At 43.9% G+C, this 21981-nt stretch overlaps 1 long non-coding RNA gene across 1 annotated transcript; it reads right to left on the reverse strand.

Annotated features, from left to right (window-relative positions):
• Nucleotides 1–20433: 20433 nt before the first annotated feature.
• On the reverse strand, nt 20434–21005 carry LOC120551736. The gene is made up of 4 exons (XR_005637911.1): nt 20956–21005; nt 20798–20860; nt 20652–20721; nt 20434–20574 (listed from the first exon to the last, which is right to left on the reverse strand). It is a non-coding gene; the product is annotated as an uncharacterized LOC120551736 (long non-coding RNA).
• Nucleotides 21006–21981: the final 976 nt, after the last annotated feature.

A 21981-nucleotide genomic window follows, 5' to 3' on the forward strand; every position in this document is an offset into this window, starting at 1 on the left:
CGTAACCCCCAGAGTTGGATAAGTCCATACATACCCTTCTCATGTCCGTGCGTGCTGTAACGCTGTCTGACGGCTCAACACGCGTTACAACACGCACTGAGATGAGAAGGGTATGTATGGACTTATCTAACTCTGGGGGTTACGGTGAATAAGCTGAAGTCCCAATAAGTCGGCGTGTTCCTTTAATGTATGTTCTTTTTTTATAGCAAGTGTAGTGTATTTTTTTTTTTTCTCAGGTTCATGTGCCTTTTTCATTTAGGTGTCAGCATTTATCAGATGTGTTGAATAGAGCTCCAACAGTTTACCCTATTTTCAAATTTGGAGGTGATTTTTGGATTTTGCACATTCTTAACTGAAATATAGTAGTGGTGGGAAAGCAATCCATTACTTTTAATTGTATTACTTTATTTTCAAAACCCTTGCAGTTAAAGGAGAAAATTCAGTTTTCAAGCACAAAATCTACATTTGCCAGGACAATAATGATTCTTACATGTGTCCTTTTATTTTGTTGAGAAATTGTAAATGCAGCAGGGTGTAGGCACTGGCCCGCCCACTTTACTCACTGGCCCGTCCAGCCAAGTTTTATCAAAATACGTTTTCTTATGAAAAATATTCAACTATATATATTATAGTTGTGTGTGTTTAATGTGTAATTTCTTCTGATTAAAACAAAACTGTTTAAACCAAACAATCGAAGCAGCTAACGTTAGCTAGCTGGCTGTTTAGACAACGTAGTTAGCTACCACGGATGTGTTAAGCAATGCACTGTTAAAAGTTACCGCGACAACAATGGCTTCTCTTTAAAGTGGTATGGACAGTTTTCTTGGATGTAATCCAGTGTAAATAAGGACGAGCTTTTCTGCAGTATGTACAGACATTTGCTCAGCGGAGCTGACGACCCATCAGCCAGAGAGGAGGCCCTCACACAGGTAACATTAAGTCAAATGTCTTTCACGCTTCTTGTGTTATTAATTAAGTAACCTAGCTAACCTAGTAACCTTCCTATTTTAGTAAGAAATGGTGAACACTGATGATGGCTTCTAGCTGAAATGCGTTTGTGTTTTGCCCACATAAGAAGATAACTTCTCTGTGAGTGACGTAGTTTTGAGTTTTCTTTGATCCTGCCACTGCCGTGGACTTAATACACTGTCTAAGATTTAGCACATGGCTGGCCACTTTTCATTATATCTTTCATAATTTAGCTAAACAATGCTTGGCTGGAAGTTTTCATTCTTTGATTTTCTTTTACTGCTGGTAGCCATTTGCTGCTCATGATATGACCATAGTCCTGAAGCAACAATGCTGTTGCATTGTTACATGTGTGATTTCTGTCTGATGTAGGCTATTCTATGTCCTTCAGTATGTAAATGCCTTCTCTGCTGTGTGGGTTCATGTTTAGTTGCCACTTTGTGCAATAAAAGGGTTAATTTTATAACAGTGCTGTGCAGAGCCAATGCTGCTGTTTCTGCTGGTGCAAATATATTTTAGCCTGAAGAAGTTACAATCTACAGGTTTTTGTCTTTATTGTTGTGTACAAACTTTTTAGACGGAGCTTTGTTGGTTGAGCATGTTGTAGACAGTACTGTTATTGCCGTTGTAATGCAGTATGTTGGAAGGTAAAATCGTTGCTGTTTTTTTCAGTTAGTCCTTTTTGCTACTTCGTCTTTTTGAAAATGGCCCACTCACTTTTGTACTGGCCCGCCCAAAATACTATTTCTGCCTACGCCCCTGAAATGTAGTAAATGTTTTTTGCACATATTTTGCAAGACATCCTTGGATTAACCTGGCTGTATAATATTCTCTTGATGCTGGTTTGATGTAATTCAGAAGGTGTTTTAAGGACCAACAATGTTGCCTCAGGTTGTAGCAGTCATGAATGTTTACTACACACTCTTGATAACTTGCGTACCAAGTGTTTCTTGTGAAAGAAAAAGGTGCTTTGTTCTAATATGAGATTTGTTTGTGAATGTGTGCATATGTGTTTGTGTATACATTACACCGAACCTTCTATTGTTCTATGACAATACAGTTGTAAACGAAACGTTTTTGTTTTGCCTTATTTGTTTCGAAAATGTTGGAGTAGATGCTGTAGGTAAGAGATTAGTAGAAATCTGCATACAGAAATAATTTTAGCATGTAGAATGTATACACAAAGTATGCATGATCTTTATGAGACTAACTTGAGCAGGAAAAGTTGATTTAACAGAACAACATTGCATATACTTTACATAAAAATCTCATGTTGCTTCAATAGGTGAGAATTGAATACACTTAACATAAAAGGGAAACTTTAAAGTAACACCAAAAAAATATGTTGGGTCATAACAGAATAATTGAATATAATTAACATTAATGAAACACTTTGAATTTACATGATAAAATCATGTTTGTTTTACAAATAAAAATTCAGTATACTAAATAGAAATTAATCATTTTGACTAAACATAAATATAATATGTGCAACCGATGTACATATTTTTTTTATGTAAATTCAACAATTTTAGTGTACAGTTTAGGCTGTAGTCAGAATTTTACGCGGAGAAGAATAATAATAATCTTTACAGAAACAAGGGTTCCACAGCCCTGCTGCGAACGGCGTAGCCTCGCTACCGCCAGTTCTTCCAGACTTGGCTTGGACCCCTAATAATATGGAGGAAAATAATCCTTAGATGTGTACCACGTTGTATCACCACTGGAGATGTGTACCACGTTGCCTTGCATACACGGTTCCCATGCCCCCTCGGGCTTGGACCCCTAATAAACAAACAGAAATCACACCTTGCGTAGTCGGTACAAAACCTTTTAAGTAAGCAATACTTGACAGAACTGACACCTCAGTAAGTAGACCAAAGGACCTCTGCACCTCCCTCCAGACTGCAAGAGTGTTTTTGACCCATCAGTGACCCTTCAAAAGCTTTATCTTCAGTCAATGGGACATTTGATAACGGCATTGAAGAACAAACAAATTTTTCAATCGCCAGCCACCTAGTTTCCACACGGTCAGAGATCCAAATGGTCAATGCTCTTAGTTGACAGGCCATACAGTAAAGCTTAAAGTGGGGTCCCCACCCTCCTTGTTCTTTAGGCAGCTGTAAGACTTTGTATCTTACGCGCGGACGTCTTCCCTGCCATATAAGGCGGTCTAAACTTGTAAACGTAGCTTTTGGTGGTGTGAGAGGCAGAGCCTGAAAAAAAACAGCAGCCTAGGCAGCACATTCATCCTAATGCACTCTTTCCTACATGAAAGGGTGAGGGGTAAAACAGCCCATCTGTTTAAGTCTGCAGTCCACGTATAGCAACATTTTGTGAGTTTCATTGCAAATCTTTATCCCCTTTAATAAATGTGTCGTCACATATGATCTGTGCCAGTAGTTCGAGAAATAAAGCGAAAAGGAGCGGTGATAGCGGGCACCCCTGGTGTCTTCTTCTACCCAAACTTTCAGTTTGGAACTCTGACCCTACTACTTAGTCAGTGTTTCCCATACATAGGTTCTACTTGGGCGCAACACCCAGTTAAATTAAGACCCGCCCAGGTAGATAAAATCTGAATTAAATTTCTTTCCCAAAAGAAAGGTGTATATTTTCCCCCTCGTGAAGTCTTGCGCCGCGTCATAGCGTCAACAGCATTGCCCTTCAGTCTCAGAGGAGGAGAGAAAAATAAAGAGAGATTTTGAGAAAAAACCTCTCCGTGAACCATCACCTTATCGTGGTGGAGAGGTTTGTGTGTCTCTGTGAACCTGAGGGCTGTGTTGTCTGGAGCTTTGTGCTCCTGGTAGGGTCTCCCAAGGCAAAGTGGTCTCAGGTGAGGGGACAGACAAAGAATGGTTCAAAAACCCTATGGAAGAACAAGGTAGAGATGGAGTGACCCTGCCCGGAGGAAGCCCGGGGCCCCGTCTGGAGCCAGGCCCAGACGGCGGGCTGCGTGCGCGCCTGGTGGCCGGGTTTGCCACGGAGCCCGGCCGGGCACGGCCCGAACAAGCTTACGTGGCTCCCACATCTCCAGCCCCGGGGCCCACCACCTGTGGGAGGAACCGCTGGGGTGGGTGCGCCACATGGGTGGCAGTGAAGGTCAGGGGCCTCGGACGGACCAGACCCGGCGGCAGACGCTGGCTCTGGGGACGTGGAACGTCACCTCTCTGTGGGGAAAGGAGCCCGGAACTGGTGCGGGAGGTGGAGCGCTACCGGTTAGATCTGGTGGGGCTTACCTCTACGCACAGTCTCGGTTCTGGAACCGTACTCCTGGATAGGGGTTGGACTCTTTTTCTTCTCGGAGTTGCCCAGGGTGTGAGGCGCCGGGCGGGTGTGGGGGATACTAACAAGACCCCGGCTGAGCGCCGCTACCGTTGGAGTTTAACCCGGTGGGCCGAGGGCGTGCTCCCCATACCCTGCGGTTTGTGGGGGAAAACTCTGACTGTTGTTTGTGCATATGCACCAAACAGGAGTTCGAAGTAATCGCTTCTTGGAGGCCTTGGGTGGAGTCCCTGGTAGGGGCCAGTGGGGGACTCCATTGTTCTGCTGGGGGACTTCAATGACACCGTGGGCAATGATGGAGACACCTGGAGAGGCGTGATTGGGAGGAACGGTCTCCCTGATCTAAACCAGAGTGGTTGTTTGTTGTTGGACTTCTGTGCTAGTCATGGATGGTCTATATACGAACACCATGTTCGGATTATAGGGATGCTCATAAGTGTACCTGGTACCAGAGCACCCTAAGCCGAAGGTCAATGATCGATTTTATAATCGTTTCATCTGATCTGAGGCCGTATGTTTGGACACTCGGGTGAAGAGAGGGGCAGAGCTGTCAACCGATCACCATCTGGTGGGGAGTTGGGTCAGGGGTGGGGAAGACTCTGGACAGACCTGGTAAGCCCAAACGTGTAGTGCGGGTAAATGGGGAACGTCTGGAGGAGGCCCCTGTCCAACGGACTTTCAACTCGCACCTCCGGCGGAGCTTTTCGTGCATCCCTGTTGGAGGCTGGGGGGCTTGAACCCGAGTGGACAATGTTCAAAGTTTCCATTGCTGAAGCTGCGCGGGGAGCTGTGGTCTTAGGGTCTTAGGTGCCTCAAGGGCCGTAACGACACGAACGCCGTGGTGGACACTGGTGGTCAGGGGAGGCCGTCCGACTGAAGAAAGAATTTCTTTGGGATATGTTATCCCAGAGGACTCCGGAGGCAGTTGCAGGGGTACCGAAGGGCCGGGGGGCTGCAGCCTCTGCCGTGAAAAGAGGCAAAGCAGCGGGTGTGGGGAGAATTTTGGAGAAGACATGGAGAAGGACTTTCGGTCAGCACCAAAGTGCTTCTGGAAAACTGTTCGCCACCTCAGGAGGGGAGGGGAACCATCCAAGCTGTGTACAGTAAGGATGGGACACTGTTGACCTCAACTGAGGAGGTAATAGGGCGGTGAAAAAGCACTTTGAGGAACTCCTGAATCCGATAATACGCCCTCTATGTTAGAGGCAGAGCTGGAGGATGACGGGGGATTTTGCTCGATTTCCGCCAGGCGGAAGTCACTGATGTAGTCAAACAACTCCACAGTGGCAAAGCCCCGGGGATTGATGAGATCCGTCCAGAAAATGCTCAAGGCTCTGGGTGTGGAGGGGGCTGTCCTGGTTGACACGTCTCTTCAACATTGCGTGGAAGTCTGGAACAGTGCCAAAAGGAGTGGCAGACTGGGGTGGTGGTTCCCCTTTTTTAAAAGGGGGACCAGAGGGTGTGTGCCAATTACAGGGGTATCACACTTCTCAGCCTCCCTGGTAAAGTCTACTCCAAGGTGCTGGAAAGGAGGGTTCGGCCGATAGCCGAACCCCGGGTTGAGGAGGAACAATGCGGATTCCGTCCTGGTGCGTGGAACAATGGACCAGATCTTCACTCTCGCAAGGATCCTGGAGGGAGCCTGGGGAGTATGCCCAACCGGTCTACATGTGCTTTGTGGATTTGGAGAAGGCCCCGGGTCCCCCGGGAGATACTGTGGGAGGTGCTGCGGGAGTATGGGGTGAGGGGTCTCTACTCAGGGCCATCCAATCTCTATACGACCAAAGTGAGAGCTGTGTCCGGGTTCTCGGCAGTAAGTCGCCCTCGTTTCAGGTGAGGGTTGGGCCTCCGCCAGGGCCGCCGCTTTGTCACCAATCCTGTTTGTAATATTTATGGACAGGTTATCGAGGCGTAGTCGGGGTGGGGAGGGGTTCGGTTCGGTGGGCTGGGGATCTCATCGCTGCTCTTTGCAGATGATGTGGTCCTGATGGCATCATCGGCCTGTGACCTTCAGCACTCACTGGATCGGTTCGCAAGCCGAAGTGGAAACGGTTGGGATGAGGGTCAGCACCTCTAAATCGGAGGCCATGGTTCTCAGCAGGAAACCGATGGAATGCCTTCTCCAGGTAGGGAATGAGTCCCTTACCCCAAGTGAAGGAGTTCAAGTACCTTGGGGTTATGTTCGCGATGAGGGACAATGGAGCGGGAGATTGGTGGTCGGAGAATCGGCAGAGGGTGCGGTATTACATTCCATCTATCGCACCGTTGTGACGAAAAGAGAGCTGAGCCAGAAGGCAAAGCTCTCGATCTACCGGTCAGTTTTCGTTCCTACCCTCACCTATGGTCATGAAGGCTGGGTCATGACCGAAAGAACGAGATCCAGGGTACAAGCGGCCGAAATGGGTTTCCTCAGGAGGGTGGCTGGCATCTCCCTTAGAGATAGGGTGAGAAGCTCAGTCATCCGTGAGGAGCTTGGAGTAGAGCCGCTGCTCCTTTGCGTCGAAAGGAGCCAGTTGAGGTGGTTCGGGCATCTGGTAAGGATGCCCCCTGGGCGCCTCCCTAGGGAGGTGTTCCAGGCACGTCCAGCTGGGAGGAGGCCTCAGGGAAGACCCAGGTGGAGGGTTTATATCTCCAACCTGGCCTGGGAACGCCTCGGGATCCCCCAGTCGGAGCTGGTTAATGTTGCTCGGGAAAGGGAAGTTTGGGGTCCCCTGCTGGAGCTGCTCCCCCCGCGACCCGACACCGGATAAGCGGACGAAGATGGATGGATGGATGGATTTTGAGAAAAAAATAACATTTGAAAAACAAACACCAAAGAACAATATTAACTATGCAAATTATTAACAATATACCTAATAAAATACATAAATAGCCAAAGATATAACACTTCTGTTTTCTTTGTAACAATACTGTTGAAAAAAAAGTTAAACAGTAAATTAAATGGCTACTGTTTCACACTGAGGTAACTGAGGCTTACTGTCTGTGTTGTAAACCTCAAATAAATGAGTAAACATTAAACAAATAAACAACTCCTTTCTCTTAAGAAAACCAAACTCGTTGTGGAGTTGATTTAAGGGAGTTGTACATTCTTCTTCAGAAACACCATCATGTCCACATTCTCTGGTGAGAGGCTTGCTCTCTGTGCTGTGACAATGTCCCCTGCAGTGGAAAACACACTGGGGACAGATGTAGCTGGGATTCCAAGGTAACTTTTAGCCAACTTGGCTAAATGGGGGAACTGGTTCTGGTTGTCCTTCCACCACACAAGTGGATTTGACTTCACTGCTCTGTAATGCTGCACCTCCTCATCCACCACTTCAGACAAAGGTTGGATGACGATGCCTGTTCTGTCAGAAATAAGCCATTGGTGCTCTTTTGGCTGGAGGCTAACTCTGATTGCTCCTCCCTGGAAGTCTGGGCCTAACAGACAAAATCCATAACACAATTGCAGCATAATGTTAGATACAATGGAGGATCTGAAATCCAGGACAATTACACAAATAAAGCTAGTTTAATAAAGTTAAGCATTTATTATCTGACTATATTTAACTACCTGTGGGAGAAACCGCTGGGGTCGGGTGGGTCAGGGGCCTCGACGGACCAGACCCGGGCAGCAGAGGTTCTGTGGATGTGGAATGTCACCTCTCTGTGGGGGAAGGAGCCGGAACTTGTGCGAGAGGTGAAGCGCTACCAATTAGATCTGGTGGGGCTTACCTCTACGCACAGTCTCGGTTCTGGAACCATACTCCTGGATAGGGGTTGGACTATTTTCTTCTCCGGAGTTGCCCAGGGTGTGAGGCGCCGGGCGGGTGTGGGGATACTCACAAGCCCCTGGCTGAGCGCTGCTACGTTGGAGTTAACCCCCGTGGACAAGAGGGTCGCCTCCCTACGCCTGGGGGTTGTGGGGGGGAAAACTCTGACTGTTGTTTGTGCATATGCACCAAACTAAAGTTCGGAGTATTCGGCCTTCTTGGAGACCTTGAATGGAGTCCTGCATGGAGTTCCAGTGGGGGACTCCAAAGTCCTGCTGGGGGACTTCAACGCGCACATGGGCAATGATGGAGACACATGGAGAGGCGTGATTGGGAGAGACGGCCTCCCTGATCTAAACCCAAGTGGTTGATCGTTGTTGGACTTCTGTGGTAGTCATGGATTGTCTATAATGAACACCATGTTTGAACATAGGGATGCTCATAAGTGTACTTGGTACCAGAGCACCCTAGGCCAAAGGTCAATGATCGATTTTATAATAATTTCATCTGATTTGAGGCTGTATGTTTTGGACACTGGTTAAGATAGGGGCGGAGCTGGTGAGTTGGGTCAGGGGGTGGGGGAAGACTCTGGACAGACCTGGTAGGCCCAAACAGGTAGTGCGGGTAAAATGGGAACGTCTGGAGGAGGCTCCTGTCCAACAGACTTTCAACTCACACCTCAGGCGGAGCTTTTCGTGCATCCCTGTGGAGGCTGGGGGCATTGAACCCGAATGAATCCGACTGAAGAAGGAGATATGTTATCCCAGAGGACTCCGAAGGCAGTTGCAGGGCACTGAAGAGCTTCGGTCTCTGCCGAGAAAGAGGCAAAGCAGCAGGTGTGGGAGAAGTTCGGAGAAAACATGGAGAAGGACTTTCGGTCGGAACCAAGGTGCTTCTGGAAAACCGTTCGCCACCTAAGGAGGGGGAAGCGGGGACAGTGTTTCCCACACAGACTAATGTGTTGCGGTGCGCCACACTATCAACACCAGCCGCCGCACATTGCGTATTAATTTATTTTTTTAAACGCTATTTAAAACACGTTCTTCTGCATTTCCTTTCCCTGCTCTCCTCCGTCTCTCTCTGTCACTTGTGTCTCGCTCACACAGACACACACACACACACACAGCTCCTCCCACTGTGCGGTGTTTGGTGTTTTTAGCCCCCAACGTCATCTTCCAGGCAGCGCGGCAATGGTTAGAGTTAAGGTGAGGGTAAGCTGCCTGTAAGGCGACATTAGAGGCTTAAAACACCATCGAGCCCACCGTGCACACAGCGTCTGTCTCCAAAAAGGAGAGAAGACGGCTGGCGAAATTCACAAATTCACAAAAGGTTGGTATCTATCTCGTGAACACCTTTACACAATCACACATTTACAATCACCGACCCGACTCTTAGCAAACAAGCGATTGTGCCTGCTTTAGAAAGTTAACTAGTCGCAACTTTGCAGCAAAATGCCGTTGGGTTGTCGAGGTCCAAACACTATATTGCAGCTGTGAATCAAATAAAATTATTATAAATAATGTTAAGTCATTTTTTACTCTTACACCGAATATTTGCTGCTACAATCCAGATGGGTATTGAAAAGTATTTTCCGTGACTGAAAAAGGCACGTGTTGAGGATGAGGACCAGCCTGAACCGACCAGTGTAATTAGTTGTTATTAATTTGTTTACAATATTTTCAGGCTTCAACCAGTGAAAGATCAGGGAGAGAAAGAGATTGATTCGTTAGGCACTGAAGTAGGAGAGGAGGATAGCATCCAACAGCCTGTCCGAAAATAAGTATTACCATTATCACACTTCTCAGCCTCCCTGGTAAAGTCTACTCCAAGGTGCTGGAAAGGAGGGTTCGGCCGATAGTTGAACCTCGGATTGAAGAGGAAGAATGCGGATTCTGTCCTGGTCGTGGAACAATGGACCAGATCTTCACTCTCGCAAGGATCCTGGAGGGAGTCTGGGAGTATGCCCATCTGGTCTACATGTGTTCTGTGGATCTAGAGAAGGCGTATGACTGGGTCCCCTGGGAGATACTGTGGTAGGTGCTGCGGGAGTATGGTGTGAGGGGATCCCTTCTCGGGGCCATCCAATCTCTGTTTGAACAAAGCGAGAGCTGCGTCCGGGTTCTCGGCAGTAAGTCGGACTCGTTTCAGGTGAGGGTTGGCCTCCGCCAGGGCTGCGCTTTGTCACCAATCCTGTTTGTAATATTTATGGACAGATTATCGAGGCGTAGTCGGGGTGGGGTTGCAGTTCAGTGGGCTGGGGATCTCATCGCTGCTCTTGCAGATGATGTGGTCCTGATGGCGTCTTCGGCCTGTGACCTTCAGCACTCACTGGATCGGTTCGTCTCTGCAGAAGTATTTTCAGCTGTGGCATGTAAACAAAAAGGTGTGACACAGCGTAAGGAGGAGAGAGAGAGCGATAATAGAGCTATATCTGCGGGCCCTTGGTTAATCTAACATTAAGGATCGGGCCGGGCGCATCATACAAATTAACATTCGGATTAATAGTGGGTGAGTGAAATAATACACAATTAACAAGGAAAATCTAACATATCAGACATGAAAATGAAGCATTTGAAAGTGTGTCTGAGAGAAGCTCGAGAAACAGCAGCTTAACTTCATATGAATTATTTCAGAAGTAAAAGGTCTAGTTTTCTCTGTCAAGTTTATAACTACAGTTAGTTTTGCTGCTTTAATGTCAGACGATATGAGCTGCAGTGGCATAACTGCATATGGAAATGTTTGTAAGCAGCCTCTCTAATCATTAAAGTAAACTGTTATAGAAAATACTCAGTAGTTTTTATAAATAATACATACTTTTTGAAGCAATGCAGCCTATAGGGACTGTAGAGGGGCAGGGAAATGTCTAGGTCTCTAAATAAAAAAAAAATATTCAGGAGAGTGCAGAGTGGAAGTTCTTTTCATACAACATTTGTAGTGTTATCTATGTAATTAGCTATATATCTATATAAATATAGGCCTATAAATATGTGCATGTTTTAAATACAACAAATGAAAATGTTTGACATCTGAACATTGTTATATTTTGCCACGGTGTGAATTGAATTTAAAGTAAATATGTAAGTTGCCATGAACACTGTTCTGGTCATCTGACAGATCTAAAGTACAGCATATGACGAAACAATGGACAGCTGATGCAGTTGTGCTAAACTTCATGTTTAATTGACATCACTTATAAGGAGTGCCAAACCTTATGTGATGATAATGTTCAAAGCTGCCACTTAAACAATGAAGAAATGCAGTCATAACACTGTTCACAAACCTGCAGGCCGTCCGTCTCTCCTTGACTGGCAGCAGCTTTTCACTTGCACTGCTGGGTGAGGTAGGTAATGCAGTATGGAGGGCAGTGATGACATGCAGGTAATGCTGGTGGATGATGGTGACCTCCTTAGGTCATTCTGTAGTCCATACATCACTGGTCGATCATCATCATCTTTCCTTCACTCGCTCTCTGTCAGCTACTCACTGTTTTCGCCTTCTTCTAAAATAAAAAATAAAATCAGAGGTCTACCCTAATGTTTTAACTCCCCCCACTGCCTTTTAGAAATTTAACAGGAATTATTGTATCCAAATTTCAGTGTTCGAACTATACCGTGGCCTTCGGGGGAGCCCACGTTTTTTTCCATGGGGGGGTCATGTGCTTGCGACTTACAATGACTTACAAAGATAGGCTACATAATAGCTACACGTGTATGCACTATACAGGATTTACCTTATCATACTTTATCGACAGGAGTAGATAGGTCAAATAGCAAACAGCCAACCACAAATAGTCTATGAACAAAGCATCAGGCTGTCTTTGAGATTTCACATGAACAGCGGTTAAAGTTACTCAGGCTACCGAAGAATACCAGAACTCCTCCGTTCAATTAGACCTTAGCGACGCACCACAAGCTTCCATCCTTAACAAACAGCCATGTATATGGGCTCTTCCAGTCTCTCCACTGCTGGCTGTTCCAATGTAACAGGAGAGAGGAGCAAGAGGGGTTAGGATCCTCTTCAGCCAGAGAGAACATTATATCTTCAGCTTCTTCTTGCGTTGTCATCCCGGTGGGAAGTGTGCCAACAGGGCTTGCAACAGGTGAATTAGTCGTGCTATATATGATGATATATGATAAATATCGTGCTGTATATGATGCTTACTGCAGAATGGATTTCAAGGATTTTGCGCGCCGATTAATGGCCTCCAACGTTTATATGAATCTTTGAGTTAACATGTACTAAACGTGAGTTGAATTTGCACCGCAGTTATTTTTATTTAAGTGAATTAGGTTCACATCGCCGCCATGCATGAATGATATTTTTGCACTTTTACACAATGATCACATTACACAAAACTGAAAAAGACACATTGTCAATATTTTTAGAGACCCCCCAAAATTTCACAAATCACGTTTTCAGGGGAGCCCATGTCTTATTAAGGGGAGCCGAGCTCCCCCTAGCTCCCCCATAGTTCGCACCCTGCCAAATTTTCAATAACATCACTACTAATGCCTGAGTTTCTGGAGACAGAAACAGTTTGAAAAATTTCAAATGGGGAGTGAAATTATATTGACGAATGATGAAAATTAGGAGAAAAAATGAGAGTGATTCCGGTCCTTTTGGGAAGTCATTGTATGAAAGAGTAATGATTCAAACCTCATCATCTTCATCAGTCTTAAGAACGGAGGATGATGTCCATGTGCTGTCCCTTCTGTGCTCCCAGATGGATGGCACCAAACACGCAATACATCAGGTTTTTCTTATGTGGTCATTCAGTGTTCACCGTGTGTTTCCTGTTAAAGCAAAACACTTGAATGAAGACTTAAAAGATGGCAATGCATAATATACTAACCAGCTTGTCAAACCATGTACAGTATGTGGAGGTTTGCTTTAGTGTAGTGTAAATTGTCCAATTTAGAGCATTTTAAGTCTTTGAAAATGAAAAAGTAAAATGGAGTTTTAATTTACATTTTCATATCGTTATCAAAAAACATTATCATTTTAATATAGTCATATAATGAAGAAGGTAAATTTCCATGATCCGACCAGCCCAATCCATAGATTAACCACGGGGCTGCGGATTTTACTCTCGCTCTCTCCCCCTTTTCGCTATGTCATGCCTTTTTGTTTACATGCCACTGGTAGAAAGACTTCTGCAGAGGATACATGTATCCTCGATTATAACTCCTGATCCTCGCTCCTCAATGTGCATTTAAGGAATTGGGACATCCTTCAACTTGGCGAGCTGAGAATGATTTCCGGGTCACAAGCCGGAGGATAGAGGATTGATGAGTCGAGGAGGTACAAATTTGGCAATTGGGAAAGGATGAAAGAGGAGGAGACACAGGGAAAGACAGAGAAGGGAAACAGGATACATTGAGGAAGTCTAAATGTTACAGAATGGGCTTTGACATTGTTGTTCCCATCAGTCCCTTGGACAATAAAACATAGGAAAATAAGGTCCCGGGTTAAAATACAAAGTTACCCTTTACGAAATCTAGCATAGATAAAAAGAAGAAGAAAAAAACGTTTTAAACCACCCTAACCACTACCATATGATACTGAAATGTATCAACAGTTTACATTAATCGTCAAGTACCGACAAATCTCTGGTGTACATTTAATCTTCTTCGTTCTTCCTGCAGTTTTCTCAGCATGCTGTATATTTACTTATCCTGTGTTGCTAATGAGTCAGGGGACATGTGGTGTCATGACTACCCGATTGAAAGATTTCTCTGTTTGCTTAGCCTTTCATCTCAAGGCAAGTGCATTGCACGGTCAGGTGGGCAGAGATGGTTAGAGAAGCGAGCTTGGGACCGGGAGGTGGCTAGCTGCTGGCTAACTGTGGATGTGTCGTGTCCCCGGGGCTGTTGTCTGCTCTCATTCCAACTAAAGTCCCCTTAGCGGCGGGGATTGAGGCAGAAAAAACAGGGTGGCTAAATTAGCATTAGATTTCTATCTATACAGCTAACGTTAACGCTGTTTAACATTAACGTTACCTTGGTCACAACAATTATACTTAAAATAACTTAATGAGCGTGTTGAATGATGTTGTAACTTAACATTAACCTTATGACCTTCTCCACTAAGTATTAGCATGAGCTACAGCTACTTGTCAACATAGCACATAACGTTAAGCTGGATTGATTGATATTGAAATATATCAATAAATTAAAGCTGCAAGCAGCGATGGACGGGCCCTCGCGCCTCTGCGCGTGTCGTGGTTACCGCTCCTTGCGACTGTGCATTTGCGCGGCACTCAGACACTGTAAATCTTCACCAAAGAAAAGGGAACTCTCTGCTGAGTTCAATGATACCTCACACAAGACTCTACGTCATACATTTCATTAGCTGTGAAAGGGGGCGTGGCCAAAGCATATGGGTCGGGGCAAACCATCACCAATGAATAAGGAACACTCTGCTGAGTTCATTGATACCTCACACAAGGGTCTTCATCAAAAGGGTGATTAGTCATAAAAGGGGGCGTGGTTAAAGTTTAGGGGGCGGGTCAAGCCATCACCAATTAAAAAGGATCTCTCTGCTGAGTTCAATGATACCTCACACAAGGGTCTACCTTAAACGGTTAAAATGTTATGAAAGGGGGCGTGGCTTAAACATAGGAGGCAGGCCAAACCATCATCAATCAAAAACAAACTCTGCTGAGTTCAATAATACCTCACACAAGACTCTACCTTAAGTGGTTCACCAGTTATGAAAGGAGTTGGTTAAAGTATAGGGGGCGGCTCATTATCACATGTAGACCAAACATTATAAGTTTCATGTAAATCGGATGATGTTTGTCATATAAGGCTTATTTCCTGTTGCCAGCGCTATGACCAAAAGTCAATATTGGCCTCTAGATCTCCTCAGACCTGGACTCTTGTTGATTGTGGGAAATTTCAAGCAGATATGACAATGTACACTGTAGTTACAGCCACTTTCTCGTTCATCGCTAAACACTCAAAATGGCTGCCACGCCACGCCCACACCGTTTGAAGAAAAGTTTTTCTTTTAATAACTTTTCATCGTTAAGGTGAAAAGTTATTCATTCATTTATTCATTCATTTATTATTATTTAAATTTGTTCTGTACCATCTCAAGATTTCAAATTTGAAGTCCATCGGATGAAATCTCTAGGAGGAGTTCGTTAAAGTATAGCACCTTGACTTCCTGTTGCCACTAGGAGGCGTTATGACTTTGAGTCAATTTTGTCAGGTAAATGTCCTCAGAGTTAGAGTCTTGTGAATCCTGAAAAGTTTCGAGCCAATTGGAAAATGTACACTCAAGTTACACCCACTTCCTGTTTTGATGGCGAAACCCACAAAATGGCCGCCCCGCCACGGCCACGCCCTATGATGAAATTTTTTTTTTTCATCTTTAACGTCTTAAGATGGTACAGACCAAATTTGAAGTTGCTCGGATGAAATCTCTAGGAGTTTGTTAACGTACGACGTGGAAATGGCCAAAATCGCACACATTTCAAACTTTCAATTAAAAATGGCGGACTTCCTGTTGGGTTAAGGGTATGGCTCCAATGATGTTTACTGTGTGTCTTGACATGATACATAGTATTTGTACCAAGTTTCGTGAGTCTACGTTAAACGTACTGCAGGGGCTCAATTTTTTTTTATTTTGTAGGGGCCGCTAGCGAGACATTTTTGCGCGCCTATTCCCGAAACCCTTAAAATACATACATTTTCACCAGACTTGATGCGACCACCAAATTTGGTGAGTTTTTGAATATGTTAAGCCCCTCAAAAAGGTGGATGACACCCAATTATACCTATCAATTAAGCCAGACGAAACCAGTCAGTTAACTAAACTCCAAGCATGCATCAAAGATGCATGATGACCTACAATTTTCTGATGTTAAACTCAGACAAAACTGAAGTGATTGTGCTGGGCTAAACACCTCCGAATCTCATCCAAAGATATAGTTACTCTGGATGGTATTGCCCTGACCTCCAGCACTACTGTCAGAAATCTAGGTGTTATTTTTGATCAGGATATCCTTTAACGCCCACTTAAAACAAACCTCAAGAACAGCCTTTTTTCACATTCGTAACATTGCCAAAATTAGGAAAATCCTATCTTCTGAAAAACTAGTCGATGCATTCGTTACTTCCAGGCTGGACTATTGTAATTCCTTACTATCATGATGTTCAAATAAAACCCTAAGACTCCCCAGCTGATCCAGAATTCTGCAGCGCGTGTTCTGACAAGAACTAAGAAAATCATATCATATCATATTTCTCCTGTATTAACTGCTCTGCATTGGCTTCCTGTAAAATCCAGGATTGAATTTAAAATCCTTTTTCTGACCTACAAAGATCTAAATGGTCAACCACCATCATATATTGAAGAGCTCATAGTACCTTATTGCCCCACTAGAGCACCAGATTCCCAGAATGCAGAGTTACTTGTGGTTCCTAGAGTCTCTAAAAGTAGAATGGGAGCCAGAGCCTTTAGCTATCAGGCTCCTCTCCTGTGGAACTAGCTCCCAGTCTGGGTCCGGGGGCAGACACCGTCACCACATTTAGTTAACTTAAAACTCTCCTCTTCGATAAAGCTTATAGGCAGGGGAGGGTGTATATCCTCTCCTTACCCTGTCTCTCTTAATTATGCTGTTGAAGTTTTAGACTGCCGGGGGACTTCCTTTGACACACTGAGCTTCTCTCTCCTCTCTCTTTCCATCTGTGTGCTTCCATGTTCCAGAAATGCTTGTTACTAACCTAGCTCTGGGGAGGTATTCCCCGGAGTCCATATGTTTTCTTTTCGCCTAGCATGTTTCCTTGGATAAGGGTTCATAATCATGGTTGCAGCCTGTAGCCGTGGTCCTGCTGCGCGCCCTGCTATGCCCCTGCTATACCTGTCCGAGGTTTCTTCCTGAGAGGGAGTTTTTCCTCGCCACTGTCGCACTGAATGCTTGCTCTTGGGGGGAATTACTGGAATTGTTGTAAATTATAGAGTGTGGTCCAGACCTACTCTATCTGTGAAGTGTCTTGAGATAACTCTTGTTATGAATTGATACTATAAATAAATTGAAATATAATAAAATAAAATCAAAGATTTCTCTGGGTTTGAACATTGTTGGAAACATTTGGGATATTGTAAGTAGATAACTCAACAAAATATATAACATAGGTATAGTCATTTTTAGACATTTTAATGCAGAAATATTACATATTGTACCTTTAAAGCTATAGTACGTAGTCTATGTCACCCCCATGAGGAATTCTAAGTAATGACAACACTGTCGGTCCATCCACATGATGCAAGCCTTTGTGAATCTTTATGTCCTCTTCATCTCCAAAGCTTATCGTTGCTGTTGCGAATGTCGCTGGACTACACTATCTTGTAAACATAGCCATACTGAGAAATACAGAGAGAGTTTTGATAAACTGATAGGCTTGATTGCCTTTGTATCAACTCATTTGGCAATGGCTTGAATGTAACGGACGTGTTGGCCCCTGTCCAAACACACACACACACACACACACACACACACACACACACACACACACACACACACACACACACACACACACACACACACACACACACACACACAGTGCTTTACAGTGTATCACAGGGAAAAACATAATCTAATAGGGTACAGCTATGTATACAAACCAATACATTAAACGAGGTGGATTACCATTTTGAAAAAGTGTGAAAACAAATATCCTACCTACAATTGATCAAGGTTGATAATGAATATAACAGCCATTCTCGTGGTGCCACTTGTCCATTAGGCAGAGGTGGGTAGAGTAGCCAAAAATTGTACTCAAGTAAAAGTACTGTTACATCAGAATAATATGACTCAAGTAAAAGTAAAAAGTAGTCATCCAAATAATTACTTGAGTAAGAGTAAAAAAGTACTTGGTGAAAAAACTACTCAAGTACTGAGTTACTGTTGAGTAACGTCTGGTTTATTTTTAACACAAACATTCAATCAGACAGACAAAAATACAAAATAATAATCTTTAGGCAAATTATAGCCTAGTTCATCCAATCAATAAAATAAATTTAATTACAAAATAGCTTAAATTAAAAATAATCCAGGTAAATTCAAATACTTAAAAAATTAAATCAATAAAATAATACATAAAAAATAAAGAATAAATAAGCACAAGTAACACAAATTTCCAAACCTTTATACTTTTTTTTACCAGGCTCTACATGCAGAACTAGAACAAGGTAGGCTAATGTAGCTTCTGTTTGGCACTTTTACTAAGGTAAACATGCTTTCAATATGAGGCCAGAGGCCTGTACTATGAAGCAAGATTTTGTTTTCTGTATCACGAAGGTGGATCACTTGTTACCGGGTTCAATCGCCGTGGTAACTCATGCTGGACGCCTAACCTGGTCGGGAGCAGGTTATGTTGGAGATCAGAGATCAACCTGTAAAAGCACCGCCTACTGACCAATCAATACTCGATTGATAAAGGCATCACCATTCTTAGAAGATCAGGGGGGGGTGGGGGGCCGAAAAAAAAAAAAAGGGCCCCCCCCAAAACATTTTTTTTAAGACCCCCCCCCCCTCCTCCCCCTTTTTTTTTTTTTTTGAAATATATAGATTTTAATGGGAGGGAATTACATATCGGCTATTTGTCGGCTTCTTGAGCCGTGTGTCGCCAATGCGCACAGCGGTTTCAATTATGCTTTTTATATTTTTTATTTGCTCTCACGATCGCTTCCACTGCCAGGGTTGCAACTGAAATAATAGGCTAAAGCAATGGCAGTTTATGGAAAGCAAAAGTGTCATTATGGTCAGATGTTGTGCCTGACTGATGGGGAAGTGATATTGATAAGCGTTGTGATGTAGGCTAGCCTATGCATCTACAGCGTCGCCCATTTTATTTTTTTGCCAGCTGTCCTGTTTTAGGAAGCAGCAACTGTATTGAGTTTCATCTGTAAAACCGTGTCTGTGTTCTTCATATTTATGTAGATTTATAGTTTTATAGTTTTTGATTCATTAATCTGGCCTCTGGGGTGTTCCTCCTCATCTGTGTCTGCATCGCCAATGGTTGATTCTGACATTGTAAAGCTAACCTGTCCCGCCGATGAGATAGAGTATGGTCACATGACGAGACTGCACAACTACGTTTGATTGGTGAAACACAGCCACGTGGTAGAGCCTTTAGCGGAAGTCTCTCTCTCTGTCAAAATAAAACATTAAAATAAAATAAAACATTAAAATGAGGGAAACGCGGGGGGGATAAAAACAATGACGCGTAGAATACCAAAGAGGTAAAAAGAAAAGTAACGAACTCATTGTAGCCTAATGTAGCAGAGTAAGAGTACAGTTTGTTCTTCACAAATCTACTCAAATAAAAGTAAAAAGTAATTTTTTCAAAAACTTAAGTAAATGTAACGGAGTAAATGTAACTCGTTACTACCCACCTCTGCCATTAGGTAATCGGCTGCACAACATTTCATCATTATTTTTTATTTTTTATTAATATTTTATAAACAAACCAGGACCATACAAAACAGCAAGACAACCACAAGCTGGGAATAACATAAAAATAAAAAATACAGAACGCTCGGTTCCAGGTAAAACATGTCATTATTTAACAAGTGTGGCAAAGCGAATGGGTTTGATGACACTCTGAGATTTTAAGATTTCCGACAACGCCACTTGGGATAGGCCCAAGACCTTTAAAGCACACAGGTTCGTTCCACTCAATGGGCAAAAACACGTGGTTCCCAGATTACAAAAATAGTTTATTCAATAAAACAGTATAGATATAAAATATAGCATTGATCACAAATAAGAAAAAGGAAAGAAACCTAATCAGGGGCTGAGGCCTACTGGTGGGAAGGGCAGGTGAAGGGGAAGAAGAACTAATAAAACTAAATTAAAGAAAAAAAAGGGTTCACCCAGACACAGTGAGATCACCAAATCCAAGTTAACACGGCACACGAGAAGGAAGACCACCACCACCACCCACGTCACCAGCACCACCACCAGCCTACAGCCACTGAAAAGGACAAACAAAAAGGAGGTTACAACAAAATTAATCTCAAAAATGTACAACAGGAGATAATTCACAAAATCAGGTTAACCAAAACAATAAGATAAACAAAAACAGTTCACTTGATCAAAATAAAATAAAAAAAAAAAACTATACAAACTAAATGATTAATTCCTCAGTCAATTAAAATTAAAGGAATAAACAAGTTAAAAGTCTGGTGTTGGCAATTCACCATGTGCACCAAAAGCCAGCAACAACAGTGCCAAGCAGTAGCGACACGCTGTGTAGTTCGCGGCAAAAACAAAGCTGTGCAGTTAGCAGCCGAGGCACAGCAGCAGACAAGGCTCTGTAGGCAAAGCTATACATTCAGCAGCAGAGAGTAGACTGTGTAGTTAGCAGCAGAGAAAGCTGTACAATTAGCAGCATTTAGCAGTGGAGACAAAAGCAGACCAAGCAGCATTTAGCAGTGGAGACAAAAGCAGACCAAGCAGCATTTAGCAGTGGAGACAAAACAGCAGCGGCCCCAATCAGCTGGTGGTGGAATCACATCAATCACCACCGGTAGACTTCGGCCAGCTGATGAGCATTCCCTGTCAATAAACATAAAATTAGCATGGCTAAGCTACATTAATCAAGGTTTTCGGGGGCTAAATTTAAGGTAGCATACCTGTTTTCAAAGTCAAACCTGCACAGCGAGGGGGAGGGAGAGAAAGACCCACACGACAGCAGACATCTACCTGTGACCACACTAGTATTAGCTACAGGATAGCACTTGGTTTAACACACGAAGAGAGAGAGAGACTGAACACTTACCACCGCTCAAGAGAACCAGGAAATAAAAATGGAGAACGCCACACGGAGCACTCGGTCGCTGCTCTGCAGTGAAAACACGCAGGCTTTAAACATAAGGACATAATGATAGAAAAAGGCTGAAACAAAGCAATAGCCGCAGCAGTAGCGCGGTGCATTACCTGCACAGACAGACACCTGACCCGGAAATGATGCAGCAGTGGGAGCGTGAGAAGGAAGGTCGCACTTATATACTGCCGCCCTAGTGGTCAGCAGGCGCAACAAGACAACTTTATTTCTATACTGCTACACAAGCAAACTCGACCAACTAGTCAACAGTCTCTTGCTAATGCGGGGTATTTAGTTTATCTGTTGTGACACGAAGAGGGCCCTCAATGAGAATCAATTTTTGCTTTGTCCTAGATATATTTCCCCACATTGCAGGATCCATATCAGTCGCAAACCAAGAGTCGTCATCAACCCCCCTCTGATATAGGCCTGTAGTCTGGTTAAAGAAACTGTAACCTCCGGGCAAGTTGTCTGAACAGACAGACAGGTCAGTGGAAAGTGAGGCCTGAGCCGTTTTAAGTGTACAGCTCCTCGGAGCGAACAAGCTCATTAATGCAATAAGTGCAATTTCTTTTTTTTACACATTCGAGGCTGCTGCTGCAGTCTCCTGGGGACCTAGCAAGCATACTGCTACATGCTAGGTTAACTAGTTAACAAAAACATGAAAAAATAAACACCATAAGTCTGACGTTAATGCTAGCTAGCTAAAGTCTCCCCCATAGACTAGTTAAGGCTAAATGACAGCATTCAGACAGTTACTGTTAAACAACATAATCTACATTATCTGCTCTACTCTTGCTTTCTTTTCTCTACATCCTTATTTTTTCTCTTCCCAGGATAATTCCTCTTCATTTAAATAGTAGAATTATCATTTAAGTAGCCTCCCCTCCCCCCACCTTTCATTACATCTAGTGTTGTTGTAACGTTACACTTGGGACATAAAAACCTCCACCAATGAATCACAACTCACCTTGTAGCTAGTGAGCGCAGGGAGCGGAGAGTGAACCCCTGCAAGCCTGTCCTCTGCCAGTGTCTGCAGCACTGTGTTAAATCTACAACTCCCTCTCCATTGTCCAATATACTCGTTCTAAACACTTTTCTCTGGGCCAGTAGGTTATTCCATCGTACAGTCTGGAACA

This window comes from Perca fluviatilis, chromosome 21, assembly GCF_010015445.1.
Source record: "Perca fluviatilis chromosome 21, GENO_Pfluv_1.0, whole genome shotgun sequence".
Classification (NCBI taxonomy): Eukaryota; Metazoa; Chordata; class Actinopteri; order Perciformes; family Percidae; genus Perca; species Perca fluviatilis.